The sequence below is a fragment of the Capra hircus genome, chromosome 16, assembly GCF_001704415.2.
Source record: "Capra hircus breed San Clemente chromosome 16, ASM170441v1, whole genome shotgun sequence".
Taxonomy (NCBI): Eukaryota; Metazoa; Chordata; class Mammalia; order Artiodactyla; family Bovidae; genus Capra; species Capra hircus.
In genome coordinates, this window is record NC_030823.1 from 4,932,977 (window position 1) to 4,959,416 (window position 26,440).

Below are 26,440 nucleotides of genomic sequence, written 5' to 3' on the forward strand. Positions count from 1 at the left end.
TTCCATAGATATATGTGTCTGTTTCTGCGCCAGTGTCATACTATTTTAATTATCACAACTTTGTGATGGAGTTTGAAATCAAGGAGTCTGATTCTTCCAATTCCATTTTTCTTTTTCAAGATTGCTTTGGCTATTCTAGTTCTTATGTGCTTCTGTACAAATTGTAAAATTTTTTTCTTCTAATTCCGTGAAAAATGCCATTAGTAATTTAAGAGGGATTGCATTGTCTGTAGATTGCCTTGGGTAGCAAGGTTATCTTAACTATACAAATTCTTCAAATTGATGAACATGATATCTTTCCATTTGTTTTGCCATCTTCAGTTTTTTTCATCAATATCTTATAGCTTTCAGAGTACAAGTCTTTTACCTCCTTGGTTAGATTTGTTACTAGCTATTTTATTCTTCTTATGCAGTTGTAAATGGGGTTGTTTTCTTGATTTCCTTTCCTAAAAATGTGATGTTCAAGCATAGAAATGTGACATATTTCTGTATCTTAATTTTATCCTTCAAATTTAATGAATTCTTTTATTAGTTCTAATAGCTTTTGATGATGTTTTCCTATGTACAGTATTATGTTATCTATAAATAGTGCAGTTTTACTTTTTTCTTTGCAATTTGAATTCCTTTAATTTATTTTTTCATGTGATTGCTGTGTCTAGGACTTACAACACCATGTTGAATAAAAGTGGAGAGTTTGGGCATCCTCATCTTTTCCCTGGTTTTTAGGAAATGCCCCTCAGCTTTTCACTGTTGAATGCAATGTTGGCTGGATGTTTCTCATATGTGGCCTTTATTATGTTTAGGTATGTTTCCCCACTACCCACTACCCACTACATGGAAAGCTTTAACAGAAACAGGTATTGAATTTTATCAAAAGTTTTGCTTGCATCTATTGAGATAATTATATTATTTTTATTTCTCAATTTGTTGGTAAATATCACATTGATTCGCTGATATTGAAACATACTTGAATCCCTGAGAAAAGTCAAAGTTGCTCATGGTGTGTAATCCTTTCAATGTATTGTTGAATTTGGTTTGCTAATATTTGATTTAGAATTTTTATACCTATGTTCATAAATGGTATGGACAGAAATTTTCTTTTTATGTAATGTCTTTGGTTTTGGCATCAGGATGATGATACTGACCTTGCAGAAGAAGTTCAGAAGTGTCCTTCCTCTTCAATTTCTTTTGGGACTATCTTTTTTTCTATCATTTTTATTTATTTATTCTTTTTATTTATTTTAATTGGAGGTTAATTACTTTACAACTATTTTGGGAAGAATAAGTGTTAACTCATTTGTAAATGGCAGAATTCACCTGTGAATCTGTTTGCTTATGGATTTTTGTTTCTTGGGTTTTCAAAATGCTGATTCAATTTTAATATCAGTAATCAGTCCGTTTGTATCTTTTATTTTTTTCCTGATTTAGTTTTGAGAAATTGCATATTTCAAGGAATTTATCAGTTTCTTCTCAATTGTCCATTTTATTTGTGTGTAATTTTCACAGTAATCTCTTTTAATTCTCTATATTTCTGGGGCATTTCCTCATTTGTTTCTAATTTTATTGATTCAAACCCTCCTCTTTTTCTTGATGAATCTTTCTAAATGTTTAGCAACTGTATTTATCTTTTCAAATGGTTAGTTCTTGGTTTCATTGATATTTTCTATTTGTTTAGTCTCTATTTCATTCATTATCTTCTGATCTTTATTGTTTCTTTCCTTCTACAAACTTTAGGTTGTGTTTATGTTTATCGTTCTAGTTTCTTTAGATTTATATTAGATTGCTTATTTGAGATATTTCTTCTTTTCTGAGGTAGGCTTGTATCACTATAAATTTCCCTCTTAGAATTGCTTTTGTTGAGTCTCATACACATTGGATCATTTTATTTCCATTTTCATTTGTTTGCAGGTATTTTTTATATTGTCTTTGATTTCTTCAGAGACCCCTTGGTTATTTTGTAACATATTTTTTAACCTCTAGCTGTTTGTACTTCTGGCAGTTTTAATTTTTTTCCCCGATAGTTGATTTTTAGTCTTGTACATTTGTACAACAAAAGACTCTTGTTATGATTTCCATGTTCTAATAACTCTATATTTCTGTTCCCCACCTCATATTTTATATCCATTTGTTTTGAGTTTCTATTAACTATTTATTGTTGATACAAATAACGTTACTGTTTTTATCTTCTAATCTTCCCACTAGCACCTACTACCTTTACTGTAAGTTTGCTTTTACTAGTAAACTTCTTTCTTTTGTAACTTTCTTATGTCTAGTTGCAGTCTTTTCTTTTCAGCTTAGAAAGTCTCTTTCATATCTCTTGTAAAGTGAGTTTGATGCTGATGAACACATTATTTGCAGATCTCTAAAATTGTTGATCTATCCTATGATAGTCTTGCTGGATATGGTAGTTTTGTTTATAAATTATTTTTTTTCCCTTTCATCACTTTGTGTATGTTGTGTCACTCCCTTGTGGCCTGCAAAGTTTCTGCAGAAACTGCTGATGGTCTTATGAGTCCCATTGTATGTAACTAGTGGCTTTTCTCATGATGCTTTTAAGATTCTCTATTTTATTTTTTTCCTATTTAAATTACAATATGCTTTGATTAGATCTCTTTGGTTAATCTTATTTGGGAATCTGATTTCCAGGCCTGCGTCTGTTTTGTTCTCTAGGTTAGAAAGTCTCAACTATTATTTCTTCAAATAAGACTGTCTCTCTCCATTTGGGATTCCTATAATGAGAATTTTGCTGCATTTGCTGTTGCCTGGATATCCCTTAATATACTCATTTTTAAAAATTCTTTCTTTTTCTTGTGCTATTTGGGTAGTTTCCACTACCCTGTCTTCAGATCACTGATCTATTCTTTTGAATCCTCTAATCTGCTGTTGATTTCATCTAGTGTATTTTTCACTTCAGCTATTACATTATTTATCTCTATTTTAAATGTTCTACCTTTTTCTTAAAATTCTCACTGTTTTCATCCATTCTTTTCCAGAGTTTATTGAGCATCTTTATGGTCATTACCTTGAATGCTTTACTGGGTAGATTGCATATCTCCATTTTGTTTAGTGTTATTTTCTGAGATTTCATCTGTTCCTTCTTTTGGAATGTATTTCTTTGTCTCTTCATTTTAGCTAATTCTATGTGCTTTCTTCTAAGATTGGGCATGTTCCTGAGCTTGGAGAGGTGGTCTTCTGTAGGAAAAGTCTTACGTAGGGAGCCCTGAAGCCTGCTCCCCTCTGCAGGATCTGTACAGCAGATATAAATGCTACAGGGGTGTCCTTCTGTTGTAGCAAGCCCAACTACTGTGGGGACACAGGTAAGCAGGGCTAACACTCCAACCTGGTCGGCTGTCATTGCATTCTGCAGTGGCTGCAGCCTACTATTTGGCAGGATGAAGTCCTGGGGAAGCCTGCTGCAGGGCCTGAAGGTACCTGGGCTGGTGTTGTCATATGCAGGAGCAGGATGAGATCCAGGTGTAGCAGCTGGGGCCCAGTGGGGCCTGCAGTTGGCACTGTCATACTCATGGGTTGGTAAGCCCTGGTGCTAGTAATCTACACGGAGAACTCTAAAGTGGCACTTGGCAGTGGCGCTTTCATAGTAAAATGAGATTTCATAATGGCTCGCGCCAGCATCTATGTCCCCAAAATTGCGCGCCCCCCCCCAACTCTCTGGGAGGTTCACAAAGACCAGCAAGTCAGTCTAATCCAGGCTTCTTTCCAATTACTGCCTCTGCCTTGGAACATGGAGCATGTGAGATTTTTGTGTGACTATTAAGAACAGAATCTCTGTTTCCTATAACCCTCTGGCTTTCCTGTATACAAGCTACACTGTACTTTTATGTCAGATAGTCTGGGGACTCATCTTCCAGGTCAACAACTCCCATATTAAGGAGACAAATTGGTTCTTTATTCTTGTCCTTTTGATCATTAAGACAAAAATATGCATAAGTGTAAATTTTACCTGGTATTTATATAGTAGCCCCCAAATTTTGCCCCTATTTACTTCATACTAGAAGTAAAAGAATGTTCATTAATATTTATATATATATAAACTGTGATTTATTGTTTCAAGGTAAAGAGACCTTCATCTTGCTGATCCATACAAAGCTTCAGTTCAGTTCAGTCGCTCAATCATGTCGGACTCTGCAACCCCATGGACCACAGTACGCCAGGCCTCCCTGTCCATCAACTCCTGGAGTCCATCCAAACTCATGTCCATTGAGTTGGTGATGCCATCCAACTATCTCATCCTCTGTTGTACCCTCTGCTCCTGCCCACAATCTTTCCCAGCATCAGGGTCTTTTCCAATGAGTCAGTTCTTTGATCAGGCGGTCAAAGTATTAGAGTTTCAGCTTCAACATCAGTCCTTCCAATGAAACCCAGGACTGATCTTCTTTAGGATGGACTGGTTGGATCTCCTTGCAGTCCAAGGGACTCTCATGAGTCTTCTCTAACACCACAGTTCAAAAGCATCAATTCTTCGATGCTCAGCTTTCCTCACAGTCCAACTCTCACATCCATACACGACTACCAGAAAAACCATAACCTTGACTAGACAAACCTTTGTTGGCAAAGTAATGTCTCTGCTTTTTAATATGCTGTCTAGGTTGGTCATAACCTCCTTCCGAGGAGTAAGCGTCTTTTAATTTCATGGCTGCCATCACCATCTGCAGTGATTTTGGAGCCCCAAAACATAAAGTCTGACACTGTTTCCACTGTTTCCCCCTCTATTTGCCATGAAGTGATGGCACTGGATGCCATGATCTTAGTTTTCTGAATGTTGATCTTTCAGCCAACTTCTTCTCTCTCCTCTTTCACTTTTATCAAGAGGCTCTTTAGTTCTTCTTCACTTTCTGCCATAAGGGTGGTGTCCTCTACATATCTGAGGTTATTGATATTTATCCTGGCAATCTTGATTCCAACTTGTACAAAGCTTAGAGGAGTATGTATCTTATTTAAAAGAATGTTATAAAGCAAGTTATGTATTGTTGACCAATACAACGTAAGATTTACTGCCATCTACCATCCTTGCACACAATTTTTTCTGCATCTTGAGTTGGTAATTTTCTTCACAGAGAATAGATATTTTTTCTCCATCCTGACATTTCATTGTTGTTGTCATATCTGCAGTATTAGAAATCAGAGCTGGAGGTGAACGTTGTTGTATTTGTGCTCCTAAAAGTATTAAAATTTGATTTATTGATTAAAAATCTTAAATTAAAATAGTAAAGGAATAATTTTCAATAAAAAGCACTAATAATATAACATAAATGATAGAACAGTAATAATGCTTATATATATCATATTCTTCAGCTTATTTAGCACCCTAATATATCATATTTGGTTTATAGTATCATGGTCTTCCTTGCATATTCTTCCTTTGGTCCATTTTGTGTCATATGTATAAAGCTGATTTTAATTATTCCTAATCATTAGGATGTTCTGAGTGAACTTCTCACTCAATCACAGGCACTAAGTGAATTCTGATATCAAGGTCTTTAAAGAAAAAACAAAACAGGTAACTATGATCAGATATATTGGTATTGGATTAAAACTCTCACATGATTTTCTGTCAGTGGGAGCTGATTATCTAAAGGAGAAATTACACTTAGTTAATAATCAATTAATTTGAAGCAGATTCTTGATGAAGTTAAGACCTAGATTTGTTCACTGGTACTGTTCACAGAGTGTACTGTTTCCAGTTTAGAACTCCCATGGAGGTACAGTTTACTAACTTGCCTATGCTGTTAAGGGATATATACATTGATGAATGCACCTACTTTAACAGATTAGAGATCCTGGCTTTAGTTATGTGACCAGCAGGGTATAAATGATCCTTCAGTGAACTGTGGGCTTCACAGGTGGCACTAGTGGTAATGAACCCTCCTGCTAATGCAGGAAACACGAGTTGCAGGTTCAATCCTTGGGTAGGGAAGATACCATGAAGAGGAAAATGGCAACCCACTCCTGTATTCTTTTCTGAAAAATTCCATGGACAGAGGAGTGTGGTGGGCTGTACAGTCAATTGGGTGCAAAGAGTCAGAAAAAACTGAGCAACTGAACACACACACACAGATCAGTGTTTTTCATTTTATAAAAAAAATATTTTTCTTATTTATCTTTTATATGTCTTGCCATATTTTTTCAGTGTATTCTCAAGGATTTATTTTCTTCTATGTCTAACCATTTTTGTCTAAATAATCTTAAATTGTACTTTCTTTTAAGTCTTTCCAGAAGCTGAACTATCTACTAAATTTCCTTAAAAGCTGAGTTATTATGCGGATAAGTTGTTTATGTTCTTATCTTTTTAAAAATAATAATTGGTGCTTTAGTCATTTTTTCTTACACGTTCTTTGGGTTATATTCTTTTCTAGATTCTAGACTGTAATGCCTATTTCTTTTAGTTTGCTATTTATTTATAGCATGGCTTAAAGCTATAAACATCATTGCTCTTTTCTGTATGCCATTGATTTTAGTGTGTAGTGCTATTATTGACATTTTTTTTCTGTTAATAAATAAATTTGGTTTCCCCAGATTTGTGAGATGAGTGAATAAGCTTGTAGCTAGTCTACTTTTGCTATTTTATTTTTGCCTCTGATTTAGAGAGAATGATTTTAGAAGATTAATTACTTCAAATATCAGGAGAATTTATTACATAAAAGCAATCAACTCTTTTAAATTAACTGTATTATTATAAGGCAATGTAGACTTCAAGACAAGGAATATTAAACATTATAAAGAAATAGTTTATACTTATAAAAATATTAATTCACAAGGATGAGCATTCATAGAAGTATATGTATCCAAAAATAAATGAAGCAAAAAAGGATAGAACTAAAGGAAGAAATAGACAAATTCACAATCTTGGTTAATCATACTGAGAGCCTTCTCACTTTGATTGATAAAACAATTAGAAAAATATTTAAGACATAGACGAATTTGAAGAACACATGAACCTTTTTAACCTGATCCAGCAGTTGGAGTATATATATACTTTTATCTAAAAATGGAACTTTCATGAGGATAGAAAGTATGCTGTGCAATAACAAAACATGAAAAAAGGCAAAATATTGAAATTTTACAGTTTGTTCTGTGACAACAGAATTAGATTAGAAATGATTAAGAATGAATTATTTCTGTGAATGTCTACTATATTCATTACATTGGATACAAGAAATATGTGTAGTAATTTATATAATAATCATACTGCAATAAAGCTCTTTAAAAGAGAGCAAATGATTTTACATAGATTTAAATAGAAAAAAATGAATGTAAAGTTTTTTTGAGATACAGCTAAAAAGTACTTAAGGAAAAGTATAATTTTACAGGTTACATTTTTGAAATAATTGTTTAAATGCATGTGTTAATTTTCTTCAGTCGTGTCCAACTCTGTGAGACCCCAGAGATGGCAGCCCATCAGGCTCCCCTGTCCCTGGGATTCTCCAGGCAAGAACACTGAAGTGGGTTGCCATTTCCTTCTCCAATGCATGAAAATGAAAAGTGAAAGTGAAGTCGCTCAGTCGTGTCCGACTCCTAGTGACCCCGTGGACTGCAGCCTACCAGGCTCCTCCATCCATGGGATTTTTCAGGCAAGAGTACTGGAGTGGGGTGCCATTGCCTTCCTTAAGATATGAGATAGTAATATTTTTAAAAAAGCAAGTAATTTTAAGGAAGGAAATAATAAGTCCACAGAATAGAAAACGTTGTATACCATCTACCAGTGTAAGGAATAGGACAAAGATCTTTATAGTCATTACTTTTTTCAACAGTTTACTTAAAGTCCTGAGCCATATAATAAGAAAGTTTAATAAATCAAAGTAAAAATGAATTGGCAGAATAAAAATCTTGTATTTACAATGGTATAATTGCCAGGAGAAATACTGTTAACAGATCCACAAAACAATTCCTAAGATGAATAAGGCAATATAGTACAGAGTATAAAATCTATATACAAAAATCAAATGCATTTCTTCATATTTGCAGCAAATCAGATAGAAAATGTAACATTGAAGAACTGTATTTGTAATGTTATAAATAAAATATGAATAATTTTTAGAAGTGTAATTTTCTACATTTAAGACATTTCTAGGAAAACAGAAGTAGAAACAAATGATTGAAGAGATATATCATGTTTATGGATTGAACACTTGATATGGTTAACATGTCAATTCTCCCTAACTTGTCTTTCCTTATACAATAACATCCCTTTAGTTATATAAACAGATATTTTATAGAAATTAATAAGCTTTCCTTAACATTTCTATGTTACTGAAAAGACCTAAATAAAAACAATCTTAAATAAGAACAAAATTGAAAATGTGCAGCATACTCCAAGACTTACTATAAAACTGTAGTTATCAAGGTAAAGTGGTTAGGAGTAAGAAGAGATAAATGGATAAATGGACTAAATAGAGGACCAGAAATAAATCAACATTTCCACAGTGAGTTGACTTCAAAGTCAATTCCATTCATGTTGTTAGAACTGACTACTCATAATTTAAGAAATAACATTAACTCCCACTTACTCAAAAATTAATATAAGGTAGATGGAATACATAAATAGATATTCTAAAACTATGAAGCTTTTAGAAGAAAATGTAGTACACACGCATTTTACTACATATAAATGTGACTTGCTTCCTTTAAAAAAGAACTGTAAACATGTTGAATGGAACACAGTAGGTTTCTTTTTGTATTGAAATGAAGCTACTTTCTGTATTTCTTAGGTTTGTAGAAATTGATAAAAGTATTGAAGATAGTGAGTCAAGGTATCCTACAGTTGCAGAAGAGAAATACACGTGTGAAAACTGGAAAACTGGAATGAACCCTGTGCTGTTCAGTTGGAATTGGTGGTGTCATTGCAACTCAGAATTTTTTAGACAGCTATAAATCAATAGATGTCTAGATAGATAGATGCATAGGAAGACAGATGCATAGATAAATAAGTAATAGTTTTAGGCATAGGCACAATTGTGTGTAATATGTCAAATAAGAAACATTGATTTTCCTATAGTAATGAGCACACCTACTGCCCAGATGTTAATTTAAAGCCACCAAATTTCTGCATGGTTCAGTACATAATTGACTAGTGCACATGATGCAGTTCCTATTTAGAGACAGTGTTTTGGAGGTTCTAAATTATTTTCCAGCTTGATAAATAACTTCAGTTCAGTTCAGTTCAGTTGATCAGTCGTGTCCGACTCTCTGCAACCCCATGAATCGCAATAAGCCAAGCCTCTCTGTCCATCACCAACTCCTGGAGTTCACTCAGACTCATGTCCATCGAGTCAGTGATGCCATCCAGCCATCTCATCCTCTGTCGTCCCCTTCTCCTCCTGCCCTCAGTCCCTCCCAGCATCAGAGTCTTTTCCAATGAGTCAACTCTTCTCATGAGGTGGCCGAAGTACTGGAACTTCAGCTTTAGCATCATTCCTTCCAAAGAAATCCCAGGGCTGATCTCCTTCAGAATGGACTGGTTGGATCTCCTTGCCGTCCAAGGGACTCTCAAGAGTCTTCGCCAACACCACAGTTCAAAAGCATTAATTCTTCAGCGCTCAGCCTTGTTCACAGTCCAACTCTCACATCCATACATGACTACTGGAAAAACCATAGCCTTGACTAGATGGACCTTAGTCGGCAAAGTAATGTCTCTGCTTTTGAATATACTATCTAGCTTGGTCATAACTTTTCTCCCAAGGAGTAAGCGTCTTTTAATTTCATGGCTGCAGTCACCATCTGCAGTGATTTTGGAGCTCCCCCCCAAAATAAAGTCTGACACTGTTTCCACTTTTTCCCCATCTACTTCCCATGAAGTGATGGGACCAGATGCTATGATCTTCGTTTTCTGAATGTTGGGCTTAGATGTCTTTAAAAGACACAAAGACACTACTTGTAAAAGTTAGAAAGAAATAGAATGAATTTTTGTAAATATTATAAGCAAGAGGTTACCTCTCCAGGTTACCTCAGGGTCCCATCTTCTGTTTATACAGATTGAATATTTATGTTTTCCTTGACATTTGTACCTTCTTTTGGTATTATGATCAAATTCATCTCCTTTGATGGGCTTGCCTCATATACACTTAATCTTAATGATTTGCACTTTTGAAGTTCATCTGTTGCTATAAAAGGAAAATAGTCCCTTGAAAGGACTAACCAAATCATCTACTGCTACCAAAAGTAACTATGGAATAAAGAGTATGATTAAATTAGAATGTTTGTCTATAAAGCCCACCAACCAAGTTTTTCCTGATCATAATGCATGAAATGGGATATTATGTATGCACATAAGTACGGCATTCAGTCTGTGAAGTTTCAGAGAAAGTACCCATTATAAAGATATTGTGCACTGTGGGGCTGAAAAAGCATCAGAGATTCACTATTGGGATGATCTACATCACTTCATGGGAAATAGATGGGGAAACAGTGGAAACAGTGTCAGACTTTATTTTTGGAGGCTCCAAAATCACTGCAGATGGTGATTGCAGCCATGAAATTAAAAGACGCTTACTCCTTGGAAGAAAAGTTATGACCAAGCTAGATAGCATATTCAAAAGCAGAGACATTACTTTGCCGACTAAGGTCTGTCTAGTCAAGGCTATGGTTTTTCCAGTGGTCATGTATGGATGTGAGACTTGGACTATAAAGAAATCTGAGCACTAAAGAATTGATGCTTTTCAACAGTGGTGTTGGAGAAGACTCCTGGGAGTCCCTTGGACTGCAAGGAGATCCAACCAGTCCATTCTGAAGGAGATCAGTCCTGGGATTTCTTTGGAAGGAATGATGCTAAAGCTGAAACTCCAGTACTTTGGCTACCTCATGAGAAGAGTTGACTCATTGGAAAAGACTCTGATGCTGGGAGGGATTGAGGGCAGGAGGAGAAGGGGATGACAGAGGATGAGATGGCTGGATAGCATCACTGACTCGATGGACGTGAGTCTGAGTGAACTCCAGGAGTTGGTGATGGACAGCGAGGCCTGGCATACTGTGATTCATGGGGTTGCAAAGAGTCGGAGACGACTGAGCGGCTGAACTGAACTGAACACGGTAAATAGTCATCATCGGACCAAATTTGGTCCTATGCTTGATTCTGTGCAAATGTTCACATTCATTTGTTTTTTGATCTCAAGCAGGTCTGCATTATTTTTAATTCACATTCTTAAAACATTAAAAATTATTATCCATAGAAATAAAATATATTGTTTCTTATTTAAATGTATTTTTTCAAGAAAGAAGATGTAATTTAATAAGAAAAGTACCTATATTACATTGAATGTATTTAAGCTGATCTCTTGTATGATTCCCCCAAAAAAGAAGAAAGACCTGAAATAAGAAACTAGGGCTTAAAGTTGCCACCTTTTCCCAGTATATACTCTGAGACTGTGAGAAACTGTTTTTCACTCTAGGTTATCCTATAACCTGGATTTCCCAGGTGGTTTAGACATTAAAGAATCTGCCTGCAATGCAGGATACCCAGGTTTGATCCCTGGGTCAGGAAGATCCTCTGGAGAAGTGAATGGCAACCCACTCCAGTATTCTTGCCTGGGGAATCCCATGGGCAGATGAGCCTGGTAGGCTATAGTCCATAGGGTTGCAATGAGTCAAGACACGAATGAGCAGCTAACACTAACTAGAAAGAAATTTTTGCTGGCCTTTGCAGGAGTTCAGTATGGTCTATGAAAGCATTTTATATAGCTATATATTTCAAATATTCAATACATCTGGGAGTTCTTTTAGAATTTGACAAAATATCAGTGTAGGTCTTTGGTAGTGTTCCTGCATTAAACTGTTAATGATCAGAGTCAAGGGAGGATGAACAGCATAAAGAAAAGTCACGATGCAGGATACAGCATGCTTGGGGCTGGTGCACGGGGATGACCCAGAGGGATGTTGTGGCGAGGGAGGTGGGAGGGGGGTTCATGTTTGGGATCACATGTACACCCGTGGTGGATTCATGTCAATGTATGGCAAAACCAATACAGTATTATAAAGTAAAATAAAGAAAAAATAAAAAGTTAGAAAAAAAAAAAAGAAAAGTCAGGTGTCTGGCCAAAGAAAGTAATGATTTCAAAATGTAACCATGAAAAAATAAAATAAGGAGATGAATTCAAAACACACTAGAGGCTTGAGAATTTACCCTGTTTTTAGGAGTGGTTCAGAGTACTGAGGGAAACAAAACAAGGTAGCAATCTTCAAGAAGTGGTAACTGAAGGAAGATCGAGTTGTTTCTGGAGGGAAAACCAATTTGCTTCTTCAGAGAAAATAAACACATGAGAAGAGTGAAAAGCTAGGCTAGAGGGATGTACGAAATAAACATAGAGAGGGTAATAAGGCCTATTATAGCTGAAAGAGATCGTTTTACACTGAATACAGGTATAGGATTAATCTTAAGAAGAAAACTCTGAGATCTGAAAATTCTGAGAGTAATAATTGAAGCAGAAGTTGAGGTGTAAGGCAGAAAGAACAGTTGAGAATTTTCTTGCCTAATGTTACCCTGGGTTTTTCTGACAGGAAATGAGGTGAGCACATTTGCAGAGAGAGAAGAGGGAAAAACGAGGTTTGATTTTTGAAAAACTGAAAATATCATTGACAAGAATGTGTTTAGGAAAAGCAAAGATAAACACTGAAATTTGTTGACTAACTCAATAAACTCCTATTGAGTATCTCCCATCTGTTAGCCTGTTTTGGGATATAGACAATATGTCATGGAACAAAACAGCTGTGAGTCCTCACTCTCATGGAGCCTGAGCCTAAGCCCTACCTTCTTCTTGGAATAACTAATGACTAGAAATCTGATGATAAGTAAGTCTAGACAGCCAGAGCTCTCTTTGAATGCAGAACCCAGGAAAACCACAGGAAAGAATTTATTCTAAGAGAAATGTGAAAGAAGGTACCTAAGATTCTTCTGGTCAGTCATCAAGATGGTCACCCAAACGTCAGGACAAGTCACTTATAGGGAAATGTGTCAGTCAGGGCAGATTCCTGGCCCCACCCAAAGTGCCTCCAATGACAGTTACCTACTGACAGGGAGGGCTTGAGCCCATCCTCCCCCAGCGCAGTAACTTCTCTTGGCTGCATTTGAAACAGACTGAGAAATTATAGTTATCAGAAGGTTTGAGGGAGGTAAAACTTCTACAGGAATGTATCAAATGGATATTTTCTCAACCATAATTCCTGGTTTCAAAGGTCCTAAAAGAAAGAGTATCATATAAAAACAAAAATGGTATTTCTGCAATGCTAGTTATATCTTCCTGGTAACTAGTACTCACAGTTTGATTACATGAGTATATATCAATTAGTAAGTTATAGCTTCACACTTGTCAAGATAAATGATGTTAATATCAAGGCAGAAAAATTCACAAAATTCTATTGCTAGTTTATCTTTTTCCTCTTTAGACACATACTGGACTTTAAACAGCATGCTTGCAATGATTATAATTTAAGATCTTACATTTTCAAGGGTAACTCTAAATTTCAACAGTATGGCTCCAAATAATAAATGTCAAACTGAAATATGAAACAAAAAGAGTAAACACGTTCAAGGCCACATAGGCAAAGGTGTCTTTATTATGTATATGATATATAAATATCTTTATATTTAGAGATATATGAGATATAAATATCTTCCTGCTGTACCTGTAAGTATTGGAGAAGGAAATGGTGACCCACTCCAGTGTTCTTGCCTGGAGAATCCCAGGGATGGGGGAGCCTGGTGGGCTGCTGTCTATGGGGTCGCACAGAGTCGGACATGACTGAAGCGACTTAGCAGCAGCAGCAGTACCTTTAAGCATCTTCTCTTGCTGTACTTTAACTATTAATACATTTTATTTATTCTGATTCAATTTAGAAATGTATAAAATTGTCCCTGAAAGTTTTTAAAATTTATGAAATTTGTGACATTGCTACATATTATCAACAATTGCATTATTCTCATTTAGAATCTTCTTATTTTGTTAAGTAATTTATAAAATCCAAAACTGGAATTTAAAAATTAGATTCTTTCCAAAATAGAACATTCACACTATCTAAAAGTCAATGATTATTATCTAATTATGGGTTTGGGTAGACTCTGGCAGTTGGTGATGGATAGGGAGACCTGGTGTGCTGTGGTTCATGAGGTCACAAAGAGTTGGACACGACTGAGCGACTGAACTGAAATGATTACCTAATCATAAAGTTGCTGTTGTTTAGTCTCTAAGTTGTGTCCAACTCTTTGTGACTCCATGAACTGCAGTCTGCCAGGCTCCTCTGTCCATGCAATTTCCCAGGCAAGAATACTAGAGTGGGTTGCCATTTCCTTCTCCAGGGGATTCCCCCAACCCAGGGATCAAACCTGAGCCTCCTGCATTGGCAGGTGGATTCTTTACAACAGAGCCACCAGGGAAGCCCAATCATAAAGCTAGATGTAAGTTAGTGATTTCTTTTTAAAGTAATGCCACGAAACATAACTCAATAAATTTGTTTTTGTTTTAATGTTGAGTTTTGTAACTTAGTTGAAAAGATCACTCTTGATGAGAACCTTTGGGATTCCTTTCCTAAAATGCTATTCCAAACTTCCACATAGCAATACCTCTATTGGTATGTGTTTTCCTTTATATATTTTGTGCTTATCTTTAGAAAAAAATCATTTATTTATTTTGGCTGTGCTAGGTCTTCATTGTTGTGTACAGACTTCTCTAGTTGTGGCAAGTGGGGCTAGCTGTGATGCTTAGGTTTCTGATTGCAGTGCTTCTTTTGTTGGGTAGCATGGACTCTTGGCATGCAAGCTTTAGTAGCTGCAACATTTGGCTCAGTAATTGTGGCACATGGGATTAGTTGCCTCACAGCATGTGGAATCTTCCAGGACCAGGGACCTAATCCAGGTTTCCTGCAGTGGCAGGAGGACTCTTATTCACTGGTCCTCCAGGTAAGTCTTTTGTGCTTATCTTATATAAAATTCTTATTTTATTGTACTGTATTGTATTTATTCTTATTTGTTGCAATTGTAACAAAAACAAGAAAAGATCTTGGCTGTAGGGTATTTTCCAACTGTTGTCTTCACATAAAGACAGTACCTGTAAGAAAGCCATGATGATCTGAAAAGCTTCCCCTTAGAATAAATTTCAAGTTTTATAATATCAATTTCTTGCCTACATGTCCAGTGTCATCCATCTCCCCCTGGAATCCATTCAGAATTTTTAAAAGAGGTCAATTTCTTTGCTGCCTCAACTGCTGCACAGACTCCTGTCTCTATGTTGATGAACGGTTTTCACCCTTTCTTTAATAGATATCTTCCTACATGAACTAGAGCCTCAGCCCCTCCTATTTTGAAGTGCTTGGATATTTTTGTTCTTCAAATATACTTGAAAAACTATAGAAGTATTGTACCTTTCAATTCATTATTTACCTTAATTCATTGTTTTGTTTTGTTTTTCATACTAGACTGATAATTCTTGAAAGGCAGATTCCTGGCATGTCTTTCACCATTTTGTCTTGGATTCATTAGTTAGTTAGTTAGTTTGTTAGTTCAGTCGCTCAGTCATGTCTGACTCTGTGCAACCCTATGGACTGAAGTATGCCAGTCTTCCCTGTCAGGCATCAACTGCCAGAGCTTACTCAAACTCGACTCTATTGAGTCAGTGATATTATCCAACAATTTCATCCTATGTCATCCCCTTCTCCTCCTGCATTCCATCTTTCCCAGCATCGGGGTTTTATCAAATGAGTCATTACTTCACATCAGGTGGCCAAAGTATTGGAGTTTCAGCTTCAGCATCAGTCCTTCCAATGAATATTCAGGAATGATTTCCTTTAGGATGGACTGGTTGGATCTCCTTGCAGTCCAAGGGACTCTCAAGAGTCTTCTCCAAAACCACAGTTCAAAAGCATCAATTCTTCAGTGCTTAGCTTTCTTTATAGTCCAACTCTCACATCCACACATGACTACTAGAAAAACCATAGCTTTGACTAGACGAAACTTTGTTGGCAAAATAATGTCTCTCCTTTTTAATATGCTGTCTAGATTGGTCATACAACCTAGACAAGGAGTGGTGGCTGCCTGGGCACAGGAGGGCTGAGAGGAGCTACTCCACGTTCAAGGTCAGGAGGGGCAGCAGTGAGGAGATACCCCTCGTCTAAGGTAAGGAGCAGTGGCTGCGCTTTGCTGGAGCAGTCGTGAAAAGATACCCCAAGTCCAAGGTAAGAGAAACCTAAGTAAGATGGTAAGTGTTGCAAGAGGGCATCAGAGGGCAGACACACTGAAGCCATACTCACAGAAAACTAGTCAATATAACCACACTAGGACCACAGCCTTGTCTAACAAAATGAAACTAAGCCATGCTCTGTGGGGCCATACAAGATGGGCAGGTCATGGTGGAGAGGTCTGACAGAATGTGGTCCACTGGAGAAGGGAATGGCAAACCACTTCAGTATTCTTGTCTTGAGAACCCCATGAACAGTATGAAAAGCAAAATGATGGGGTACTGAAAGAGGAACTCCCCAGGTTGGTAGGTGCCCAATATGCTACTGGAGATCAGTGGAGAAATAACTCCAGAAAGAATGAAGGGATGGAGAGAAAGCAAAAACAATACCCAGTTGTGGCTATGACTGGTGATAGGAGCAAGGTCTGATGCTGTAAAGAGCAATATTGCATAGGAACCTGGAATGTCAGGTCCATGAATCAAGGCAATTGGAAGTGGTCAAACAAGAGATGGCAAGGGTGAATGTCAACATTCTAGGAGTCAGCAAACTAAAATGGACTGGAATGGGTGAATTTAACTCAGATGACCATTATATCTACTACTGTGGGCAGGAATCCCTTAGAAGACATGGAGTAGCCATAATGGTCAACAAAAGAGTCCAAAATGCAGTACTTGGATGCAATCTCAAAAATGACTGATCTCTGTTCATTTCCAAGGCAAACCACTCAATATCACAGTAATCCAAGTCTGTGCCCCGACCAGTAATGCTGAAGAAGCTTAAGTTGAATGGTTCTATGAAGATCTACAAGATCTTTTAGAACTAACACCCAAAAAAGATGTCCTTTTCATTACAGGGGACTGGAATGCAAAAGTAGGAAGTCAGGAAACACCTGGAGTAACAGGCAAATTGGCCTTGGAATACGGAATGAGGCAGGGCAAAGGCTAATAGAGATTTGCCAAGAGAATGCATTGGTCATAGCAAACACCCTCTTCAAACAACACAAGAGAAGACTCTACAGATGGACATCACCAGATGGTCAACACTGAAATCAGATTGATTATATTCTCTGCAGGCAAAGATGGAGAAGCTCTATACAGTCAGTAAAAACAAGACAAGGAGCTGACTGTAGCTCAGATCATGAACTCCTATTGCCAAATTCAGACTTAAATTGAAGAAAGTAGGGAAAACCATTAGACCATTCAGTTATGACCTTAATCAAATCCCTTATGATTATACAGTGGAAGTGAGAAATAGATTTAAGGGCCTAGATCTGACAGAGAGAGTGCCTGATGAACTATGGAATGAGGTTTGTGACATTGTAGAGGAGACAGGGATCAAGACCATCCCCATGGAAAAGAAATGCAAAAAAGCAAAATGACTGTCTGGGGAGGCCTTACAAATAGCTGTGAAAAGAAGAGAAGCAGAAAGCAAAGGAGAAAAGGAAAGATATAAGTATCTGAATGCAGAGTTCCAAAGAATAGCAAGGAGAGATAAGAAAGCCTTCCTCAGCTATCAATGCAAAGAAATAGAGGAAAACAACAGAATGGGAAAGACTAGAGATCTCTTCAAGAAAATTAGAGATACCAAGGGAACATTTCATGCAAAGATGGGTTCAATAAAGGACAGAAATTGACTGGTTCCAAATAGGAAAAGGAGTACATCAAGGCTGTATATTGTCACCCTGTTTATTTAACTTCTATGCAGAATACATCATGAGAAACGCTTGGCTGGAAGAAGCACAAGCTGGAATCAAGATTGCCAGGAGAAATATCAATAACCTCAGATATGCAGATGACACCATCCTTATGGCAGAACATGAAGAGGAGCTAAAAAGGCTCTTGATGAAAGTGAAAGAGGAGAGTGAAAAAGTTGGCTTAAAGCTCAACATTCAGAAAACGAAGACCATGGCATCTGGTCGCATCACTTCATGGGCAATAGATGGGGAAACAGTGGAAACAGTGTCAGACTTTATTTTGGGGGGCTCTAAAATCACAGCAAATGGTGATTGCAGCCATGAAATTAAAAGAGGCTTACTCCTTGGAAGGAAAGTTATGACCAAGCTAGATAGCATATTCAAAAGCAGAGACATTACTCTGCCAACAAAGGTCTGTCTAGTCAAGGCTATGGTTTTTCCTGTGGTCATGTATGGATGTGAGAGTTGGACTGTGAAGAAGGCTGAGCGCCGAAGAATTGATGCTTTTGAACTGTGGTGTTGGAGAAGACTTCTGAGAGTCCTTGGACTGCAAGGAGATCCAACCAGTCCATTCTAAAGGAGATCAGCCCTGGGTGTTCTTTGGAAAGAATGATGCTAAAGCTGAAACTCCAGTACTTTGGCCACTTCATGCGAAGAGTTGACTCATTGGAAAAGACTGTGATGCTGGGAGGGATTGGGAGCAGGAGAAGGGGATGACAGAGGCTGGATGGCATCACCGACTCGATGGACGTGAGTTTGAGTGAAGTCTGGGAGTTGGTGATGGACAGGGAGGCTTGTTGTGCTGTAGTTCATGGGGTCGCAAAGAGTCGGACATGACTGAGCAACTGAACTGAACCGAACTGAGGTTGTTCAAAACTTTTTTTCCAAGAAGCGTCTTTTAATTTCAAGGTTGCAGTCACCATCCTCAGTGATTTTGGAGCCCCCCAAATAAAGCCTGTCCCTGTTTCCACTGTTTTCCCACCTATTTCCCATGAAGTGATGGGACCGGATGCCATGATCTTCATTTTCTGAATGTTGAGCTTTAAGCCAACGTTTTCACTCTCCTGTTTCACTTTCATCAAGAAGCTTTTTAGTTCCTCTTCACTTTCTGCCATAAGGGTGGTGTCATCTGCATATCTGAGGTGATTGATATTTCTCCTGGCAATCTTAATTCCAGCTTGTGCTTCTTCCAGCCCAGTGTTTCTCATGATGTACTCTGCATATAATTTAAATAAGCAGGGTGCCAATATACAGCCTTGATGTACTCTTTTCCCTATTTGGAACCAGTTGTTGTCCCATGTCAGGTTCTAACTTTTGTTTCTTGACCTGCATACAGACTTCTCAGGAGACAGGTCAGGTGGTCTGGTATTCTCATTTTTCCTGTTTGTGTGATCCATACAGTCAAGGCTTTCACATAGTCAATAAAGAAGAAGTAGATGTTTTTCTGGAACTCTCTCCTTTTTTCGATGATCCAACAGATATTGGCAAATTGATCTCGAGTTCCTCTGCCTTTTCTAAATCCAGCTTGAACATCTGGAACTTCATGGGTCATGTACTGTTGAAGCCTAGCTTGGAGAATTTTGAGTATTACTATGCTAGCATGTAAGATGAGTGCAATTGTGCAGTAGTTTGAGCATTCTTTGGCAATGGCTTTCTTTGGGATTGGAATGGAAACTTACCTTTTCACATATGAGGTGTTTGGTGACAGCCTGAAAAGTGAAATTTGCCTGAGCCCTAACACTGTTGAATAAGCCTGTCTCATTTCTGTAATAAGCTCACCCTGTTTGTCTGTTGAAATCTCTTTTTTTAGGCTTTTCTTCTCTACTCAGAGTTCTTTCTCCTGGTTGCCCTGTGCACAACTCAGTCTCATGTGAGCTTGTTTCCTTCCTCAAAGGAAAACAGGAACCATCAGCACCTGTTTCTTTTCAGCATTAGATTTACATACCCATTTTCCTTCCTTCACCTGACAGAAAGTTGTAAGTGGAGCAGTTGTCACCAAAGCCCAGAACTTTCTCAGCCCTGCTGGTTCCTCTCCCACCTTCTTCTCAGGGGGCCAGTGTTCTGTCTCTGCCCGCTTCCCTTTTTAGCTCACCCTCTTCACGCTCTCATCTTTCCCATTAAAACGATACTTCATTCAGTGCATAATTCTCCAAGCAATATCTCCTGAACCTCCTGTTCTCTGCCACAACCAAACCTTTGAAATAGTTATGTCTGCCTGCTATATTAGGTTTCTAAGTCTTTTTCTCACCAGGTTCTATGTAGGTTTTGCTGTATTTACTCCATCCAAAACCGTCTCTGTTACATTTATTGTTGGCCTCTATATAGCTTAATACATCACATTTTTGTAGTCTTCTAACTGGACATATCAACTGAATTAGAAATATTTACTACTGCTCACTTTTCTAATGATGTAATTATGTTACAATTTCCTTAAATTAATTGTATGACATGAGCATGTGTGCTAAGTTGCTTCACTCATGTCCCACCCTTTGCAACTCCATGAGCTGTAGCCCTCCAGGCTCTTCTATCCATAGGATTCTCCAGCCAAAAATACTGTAGTGGGTTGCCATGCCCTCATACTGGGGATCTTCCAGACCCAGGGTTGGAACGCTGATCTCTTTATGTCTCTTGCCTTGGCAGGCGGGTTCCTTTGCCAATAGCACCACCTGGGAATCCTAGTTGTATGACAGGCATTGCCAAAATAATTTTACATGATTAACTTATTAACTAAAAAATCCTTTGAAATATTAGAACATTTGTAAATATAAAATCAGTTTACAGATTAGGAAGAATGAAAAAGCTTAAAATAAGCTTGGTTGTTACCCTAAAATTTGTACTTAGCAAGAGTCATTTCAGCCTGATTCCTCAAGAACCAGTGTTAATCAGTCTCCTGTACTTTGTCTCTCTTAAATCATTTTCTTCTCTCCACATTTATGAAACATTCACTCTGACATGTCTCCCCTAAATTCTCTGGATCCTCCATTTTTCTGTCTACTTTGCCATCTATTCCTCTCCTTCGGACACCTCAGTGTCGGAATGCTTCAGGGCTCAGTTTTGAGCTTTCTTCTATTTTCATTCTACGTTCTTTTCCAACTCGATGTCACCTTTTATAGAGTGATAATCTCCCATGCATATCTCCTGAGTAGATTCATGTATTAATATTGTAATTGGCATATCCAGTGTTTATGGTCCATGGGCAGCCCAACCATAAGATGTTCAGGTCAAAGTTGTGATGCTTTTCCCAAAGTCTTCTCTGTTCTGCCCACCTACAAAGTTATTTCCATTTACTTTCTTGCTTATTTATAAATGGTAAACAAATATGTAAATCCCTTCACCTTTTAGTCTCTCTGACACTCAGTGTTTAGTAACATTATCTGTGCTTTCTACCAGGGAAATACATATCAAATCCCCTCTGCATCTCTTCAGTCATGATCCTATCTAATCCCCACTCTTTCTCACCCTATGAGTCTTCTCTTGTCCATCATAAGTATATCACACAGAAAAACTTCCAAAAACCCAAATAAAATTAAATCACGCCTTTCCTTAAAATCCCCTATGGCTTTTCATCAGTCATAAAATCAATCCAAGTGTTAATACGCCTTGAAATAACCCAGATAATATTTCCTTTGCCTCCTATCAGCCTCAGCTCATAAAAGTCTCCTGCATCTTGAGTAGAATCCATTCACCTTGACATTTTCAAAATATTGGTTTGTTGTCAAAGCTTTGCACAAAACTCTCCCCTTGCCCTGGGATGCTCATCATCGACTCAGCTTCCGAGAGGCTGAAACTCTGTTTCTAGATGATTGGAAAACATAAAAGAGATCCATGTCATTGTCCTCAGTTCTTGTCCAAGTTGGAAAATAAAGAGTTACTCTCAGGGCCTGCAGAAATTAACATTCAAAGTAGGAGTCTTAAACAGAAACTCAGGAGCGAAATAGTTGAAAAGGTTGTAAGACACTATCATTCTTGTAATGAGTGAGTTTTGGACTTCAAAACATCCCCTCATTCCAGTTTACATCAAATTAGAAGGAAAAACCTTAGTTTTAATAATAATTCCTTAAAAATGACTTTAGACCAGTCAAATTTATTAAACAATAAAATATTTCTGACAATTAATTTTAATCTTGTTTGTCTTGAAGAAAAGAACATCTGAAAATGAGCACTTAGCATAAGATGCATGTTTATCAGGCCAGCTGTCCTCACCACACACTATGGAGCCTGCGGTGCCTCCATCTCAGTTCTCATACTCACCCAGGCATTGTAATTCAGCCTGAACCACATGCCATCACTCTTGGCTCAGTTCAGTTCAGTCACTCATTCTTGTCCAACTCTTTGTGGCCCCATGGACTACAGCATGCCAGACTTCCCTATCACCAACTCCCAGAGCTTACTCAAACTCATGTCAATTGAATCGGTGATGCCATCCAACAATCTCATCCTCTGTCATCCCCTTCTCCTCCTGCTCTCAATCTTTCCCAGCATCAGGGTCTTGTCAAATGAGTCAGTTCTTCACATCAGGTGGCCAAAGTATTGGTGTTTCAGCTTCAGCATCAGTCCTTCCAATGAATATTCAGTACTGATTTCCTTTAGGATTGACTGGTTTGATCTCCTTGCAGTCCAAGGAACTCTCAAGGGTCTTTTCCAACACCACTTTTCTTGGCTCTGGAATTCTCAGATACTGGCCTGTCACTGAACTCTAAGGGATAATGGGATCAAAAATTCATTTCTAATGTTAATTAGTTGGCTGCCTGACTGAGTCCCACCTCAAGGGGAAAGGGACTTTCCAATTAGTATGTGCTAAGGATTAAAAAAATCCAAGAATACCAGTTATAGATCACTGTTTTGAAATAATTATGCAAAATAAAAAACATTTTTCTCAACACTTAATGTCTTTGAAATATTTATTTTTTGACTGTTTTTCTCAATTTAATTATACTTATGCATTTTCCCATGCTAGTAATAAAATAAGCCATTACAGGTGTGTTATATTGTTTTATAGCAGTATTTTCTGAATTAATATCCAAAACTTAGCAGCTGTGACATATACTCCAAAGAAAACTTAATTGGGAAAAAGAATAATTTTCAACAAGGCAAGTCAATTTTTAAAGATTAAATAAAATTCTACTGTAAAACACACTAATCGTTAAAGTTCATATGCTAAGTTTGCTTTCCCAAATATATTTCTAATGGTTGTATATTCTTTTATTCTTATCAAGATCAAATGCAGAGATACTTCTATTGTTTATAACTAGTTACAAGAAAGTGAATGTTCTTAATTTTGACTAATACTGTAATAGAGTGGTAGTAACAAAGATTTAAATAATTTATTTCAAATTTCATAGTGTATCACATAGCCAGCTAGCTTAAAACTTTAAGAAATTAAAGCAAAACTATACTAGTTAAAAAATAATATTAGACACCTCCTCTCTTCTATAAAAGAGGGTTAGAGTGAATTGGTCACAAATTAGTATAAAATGAGTTTGATATGGGGTCAAAGTGCCCCAACTTCAAAAATACCACTGTGTGACTTTGCGATGAATAAGATATACTCAGCAGGTTGTTCTTAGAAAATCTTCATAAACATCTGTGTGGTGGTACAGGAAACCTTTCAGCGTAGCCAAATTTGGCCCACTCTAGAAGTGTTTCTCTATCTCCATTAACTAGATGTTTATGAAGACTTCATAAGAGAATTTTTCACAAGTGTATCTATCCTAGAGTTTCAAACACATAAATTAGACATTATATTATTTGAAGATTATGCACTATGGACTCATGCCTTTGCTTAAAAATGTAGCTTTTAAACTTAGGAGGAAAGACTCTGACATAAAAGTTTCCTAAGATAGAAGCAGATACAATTAGCATAAAAGTCTCAGCTAGAAATAAATGAGTTTATACCAGAAAACAGGTAAGACTCCTAGCTAAATTAGTTTTTAATCACAGGATGTTTTAAAGTGAAAAAGCCTTGAACTGAAGGGTGTGATGATATTTTAACCTACTAGTAATTAATCTGGGAGGAGGAGGCCAGCCTTTCTCTGTTCAGCTTATTGTGTTCTGATTATTTTGAAGATTGTAGCTATCATAGCAGGAAACCTTTACAGTTTTGCCCTATAAATAATTTTCTTCACAACTTGGGTTATATCCATTTTACAAAGAATTGAAAGTACATTGTCCTAAGGATCATAAAAACAATATGAAAGAAAAATTAACATGAATTTGATAAAATAACACATCTTAAATTAACTTATAGTACTTATACAAGAATGCATTAGTATTCAAATATAACATGTAACTTAATAGAAATGAAAACTATTACCACATGTTTGTTAAAAATTAAATATCAACATTTCATGTTATTTATCTTTAATTTTTATGATTAAAATGTATAAATGATGCAGATATAATTGTCATGTGTGATTTCTATGAAGAGCTCCTTATGAAAGGAAGAACTACTTGGGTGTTTTTGCTCATAGAACTTATCCCTTGGCCTTATTTTTCTTTTGACAATAGTATAAACCCACATGTACTGTTGTGTCTCTCTGTTTGAAAGATTTATACGTAAAAAATTAAAACGATTTACCTGTTGAGGCATGGTACTTATGTAAACCAACCTTATGCTATGCAAATCATGAAATCACAGGAACTTTGTGAAGAAGTCACAAAATACTGATCACAACGATAAGAAAACTGTTGACCTACACAAGCTGAAAAGTATCCTCTATATACATAATATAGTATTTCCTGTTTTATTACTGGAAAATCACAGGATTTCACGTGGAATATAAATTAAAGTATGAATAGTGGTTTACCTTACTAAGCAATCAAATTAGAAATTTTTTCATCTACTAATATATTCTCATTAACTTAATTACTCCTTGCATTAGGATTCCTAGGTAAAGAAGAGTTAGAAAATTCAAATGACTGAATTTTTTCAGTTATCTGATTTTTTTTAACAAGTACCTGAATTGGAGGTACTTGTCAATGAAGATTAAATTATGTCTTGTGGGTTGTATTATGTAAAATTATGTAATTTTGTATGTGGGCTTTCTTGAAAGAAAACTATACAGATGTATTGAATGAATTCTCCATGGTCCTAGCTTTGGTTGACTAAATTAATATCCTAACAGATGAAAGTGCAGATTTTATCCTACAACTCATCTGCTTTCTTTTTCTTTCTTTCCCATTCTCCTTAGAAACCAGAATCCTGATGTCTATTTTCAGATCAAGTCAATTGTCAGAAGAAAACAGGTTTTTGTTTTTTTTAAATAATATCATTCTATTAACTAGAAATTTATGATAAATACAGAGAAGCACAATTTCCCATTGATCACATCACACAGAAAAATAACATCTTTGTTTATCCCTCAAACCAGACATTAAGATATATTTTACCTTCTTACCCAATAGGAGAAACAAACAATGAATAATTCTTAATATCCAAATGATTGAGGTCAGGGGGACCATTTGAATGTTTATATCTAGCTTTAATTGGAGAATGATGCATTTTTCACTATTTCTTATTAATATTTAAAACGAGGTGTAGTATAATTACATTTTACTGTAATTTTTACTGAGTAATTTTCAAATGTATGCTTGCTATGTGAATTATAAACTCTGAATTTTTGCGTATCTTAATCCCTTTCTTTAACAAAGTCTGGGACCTTTAACAAAGGTCAATGATACCTTCTCTGGTCCTATACTCCATTTCTTTCATCACTGATGGATTTTCTACACTTTTTTGAAGCTTCTCCACATTTTTAAGTTTGAAATGCTTATTTAGTCTCATTCCTTTTAAGTAACAGTGTAGCATTTTTTTAATTAATTAATTTTGGAGATTTAGAATATTTTCTCTTCATCCTTGGATTTTGCAGATTTCATCATGTATGTCAAAATATGTGTATTTAGCAATACTTCTATGTTGGGCAAGCTTGAGTCTTTGTATTTGCAAGAACCAAGTCTTAATGAACTCAGTTAACTTTACCATTAAGATATAGTGAAGAGATTTGAATCCTGTTCTTCTAATTCCAGAACTAGTATGTTTTTCCACCTCATGATGTTTCATAGAATATGCATACAGTAAGATAATCTGATGTGGTTCATTTCCAAAAGGTGTAATAAATATTTGTTTACAAAAAAAGGCATAGGGCTGGACTTTACTTGGGGGTATAGTGTGCTACCCCTGGACCTAGCCTTTTCTGATTTAAAGCTTTACTCAGTTATTTACATGAACCTTGTTATATTGCAACAAGGAAAAATTCACATTATTTTTAAAATAAGATACCATGCCTTTTTAAAAAATAAGATACCATTGCAGAAATGTGACATAGCCATCTATATTGGTGCCATGTTGTACTTTGGCCTAAAAATTGGTGAAGGACATTCAACATTGCCTGAAGCTCACTTATATGCTTGCAATTTACTTTTGTTTCCATTTCCCAAAGTCAGTGATGCGCATTTTCCTCACTTTGCTCAAGGCGCCTAACACAATTGCTCCTTCATCAAGATAATAAGTCCTTGCATTCACAGTAAACAATTGAGACAACCAGCAGTGAGTTCCCTAGATTTCTATCCTTC

General features: G+C 36.6%; 1 pseudogene; it reads right to left on the minus strand.

Annotated features, from left to right (window-relative positions):
- Positions 1-26,440, minus strand: part of LOC108633330 — a 36,264-nt pseudogene that overhangs the window by 9,158 nt on the left and 666 nt on the right.